Source organism: Dicentrarchus labrax, unplaced genomic scaffold (genome assembly GCF_905237075.1).
Source record: "Dicentrarchus labrax unplaced genomic scaffold, dlabrax2021, whole genome shotgun sequence".
NCBI lineage: Eukaryota > Metazoa > Chordata > Actinopteri > Moronidae > Dicentrarchus > Dicentrarchus labrax.
This window is the reverse complement of record NW_026136733.1, coordinates 61,204-64,059: the sequence shown is the minus strand read 5'-3', so window position 1 is coordinate 64,059 and position 2,856 is coordinate 61,204. Positions and strand designations below refer to the sequence as shown.

At 38.1% G+C, this 2,856-nt stretch overlaps 1 long non-coding RNA gene across 1 annotated transcript; it reads left to right on the top strand.

Annotated features, from left to right (window-relative positions):
* Positions 1 to 468: 468 nt before the first annotated feature.
* On the top strand, positions 469 to 1,353 carry LOC127359581 (uncharacterized). The gene is made up of 3 exons (XR_007882661.1): positions 469 to 557; positions 641 to 762; positions 1,207 to 1,353. It is a non-coding gene; the product is annotated as an uncharacterized LOC127359581 (long non-coding RNA).
* The last annotated feature ends 1,503 nt before the right edge of the window (positions 1,354 to 2,856 follow it).

The window sequence follows — 2,856 nt, the reverse complement described above, 5'->3', positions numbered from 1 at the left end:
GATCTGACTTTCTTGCATTGGAAAACACTAGTGTCATAATGAAAACATGACAAAGCCATTAGTGTTGTTACGCTCGTGAACGTTTAGTTCAATATGAACTAATCTTTTATCTTGTACATTATTCTGTGGTTATTAATGGTGTGATCATGTACACTAAATGATCAATTATTCTCCATTACAGGTTGTTCTGATATATTTGAGGAGTCATTCTCCCTCTGTTCTATATGTGGACTTGTTCTCTCATTTGGGACCACTGTTAGAATTTGGTAAGTTTATCATGTAGTTTTTAATGTTATTCATACTTCATAATTATAATAATTTTAAAAAGTTTTAAAAGAAACGCACATCCAAAAAGTTTTCAACTCTAGGTGCAGGACAGAGGAAAACATTGTCTTTATTTTTCAGAATTAATAATGTATCCAATAATCTCTCAGGCTGACCACTTGACATGTGAGAGCCTGAGGAGTTGTTCCCCCTCCGTCCATGTTCGAGGACTTGCTCTCTCTCTGCCTCCACTTCACCACTTTTTGGCTACTGAGACGTCTCTGATTGGTTGAGTATGTCATGTGTCTTATAATGTTATATGAATTCATACTTGATTTGTGATGATGACTTAATAATGTTTCCATGTCTCTTTTAGGTTGACCACCCTATATATGAGAGCCTAAGGAGTTGTTTTCCCTCTGTCCCCTTTTGAGGACCTGCTTTGTCTCCTCCATCATTCACTGGGCCACTTTTGGGTTCCTGAGCTTATTTCATGTGGTGAGAGGAATGCAATATGTGTATGTTTAAAGGTTTATGTGAAGAAACATACTATATGTGTGATAAAATGACAATTGGTAATTCATAAATGTCTCTTTATATTCTCTGCTACCATCATCTCCTGTCAAACAGGAGAGAGAGAGAGAGAGAGAGAGAGAGAGAGAGCTTCGTCTTGACTTTGTGAGTTTATTATGCAACTTGTTTTGTCTCAGATTGAAACAAAAAGTTTGATTAATTATTGAAGATTTTCAAACATCTGCATATCTTTTAAGTTCAGTTAACAGTTATGCAGGTAGGCCTTAGAGCTCTTTTGAGACTTCAGTCATCCTTCATGACAGAAAAAGTTGTTCACTAAGTGTCACTACATTACAAAAGGCTACATGGCTACACATACTTGTCAGTACACAGATACTGAGTACAAGTTCTGTTTGCTGTTTCTTGCAGGTCATGAATTTGGTGAGGAGTGGAGCTGGCTGGCTGCGGACGAGGAAGTAGGGCAATATATACATGTGCACATACACGTATATGAGAATGCATATCTATTCAGACCTGTAATTCATGTCTTAGACTTTTTCACACAGCTATAGATCATTATTTGTTTTGAGTCACCGTTAAAACAAATGAGTTTCAGCTCTAATGCTGCTACTGTCTGTAATATGTTTCTATTTAGATTATTTGTCAGGAGATTTTGTTATTATTGTCCGAGTCTGGTTTTAACTAATGCTGGGCTTACACCAAAAGATTTTCACAGTCACAGACTAAAAACTGAAAGGGTAGCATGAGGGTTCTTCCCGTTAGTCTCGTCCCACCCCTAGTCATGACATAACTTCTGTTGTGATTTGACACTATAATGAATAAAGACTGATTGATTGATTGCTATAGCTGTCAATTTTAGTCCTTGAGTTCATAGTTACGTGCTTTATTTGTTAACTGCTATCAAGGAATATGACTCTCCTTTGTAGTATGCATGAGAGGAGATGCTGCGAGATTTGTGGACTTCTATGTAGTGTCTGCTGATAATGTAGTGGGCTGGTCTGGACACAAAATGCCAGTGCTGAATTTTTGTCCCAGTCCACCCCTGGTAGCGACACCTCTGTTCAGGAGAAGACTGCAGCTCGTGTCGCGACCACCCCGCGCAAGTTTTTTTTGTCTTTTTGGGAACCATGCTAGGGCTGAGGGCAGAAGAAGAGCGGCCACCACGTGCAAGTATAAATAGTTACGGCGCTCCCTTGACGTCACATTGTCGCGCTACAGGTCGGGAATGGCGAGTATATAACAGCCTTTAGTTTCCTTGTTTCTTTCTCTGTTCCCGTTTTTTATGCACTGATGCAGACCAGAGCACCACGTGAGAGACGAGTTTGATAAAGTTGATAACTGCCTGTAAAGTTGTTAAAATTACAATTTTGGAGGACTTCCGTACAAGGAAGAGGGTTTTTAGTAGTGCGCATTAGATATGTTTCCTTTTTTTTTTTTCCCATGTCCCTTTAGGGGCTCCGTAGTATAGTTATGCTTCTGTGATAGTGTTTAAAAACCAACCGGAGACAGATAAACATGTGTTGAGCTGTGTTAATTGCACTAGCACATGTTATACAGCTAAGAAAGCTGGTTGTTGAGCTCAAACACACGCAGCTGTGTGAACTTGAGTTTACAGAAGATAATTAATTTCATTTTCTTGGGTAAAAACATTAATTTCATAATTTGTGTACATTAAGCTGTGATGAGTTAAAACCATTTAAAAGTCATATACATAATTGTGTGTTGGCTGTTAAAGTTATTGTGCAGCTGTATATGAAACTTTGTCATTGAATAATTCATGTTCATTGATTTAAGATAAAAAGAGAGTTAATACTGTACAGTTAAGATAAATAGATAAAAAGAGATTAATGAGATAAATAAGATTTTATTGAAGAGATGCTACTACTACTGCTCTATGCAGGTTGGTTTTATTGTATGAGTGGATTCTGATGACGAGCCAGAACCTAGTCCATTGGATCGTGGAGGGTGTGACGTCAGCGAGAGCTTCACTGTGCATTGGAGAGAACATCTCTTCATACAGATAATAAAACATAAAGTCACACTACCCGGGTAGATGAA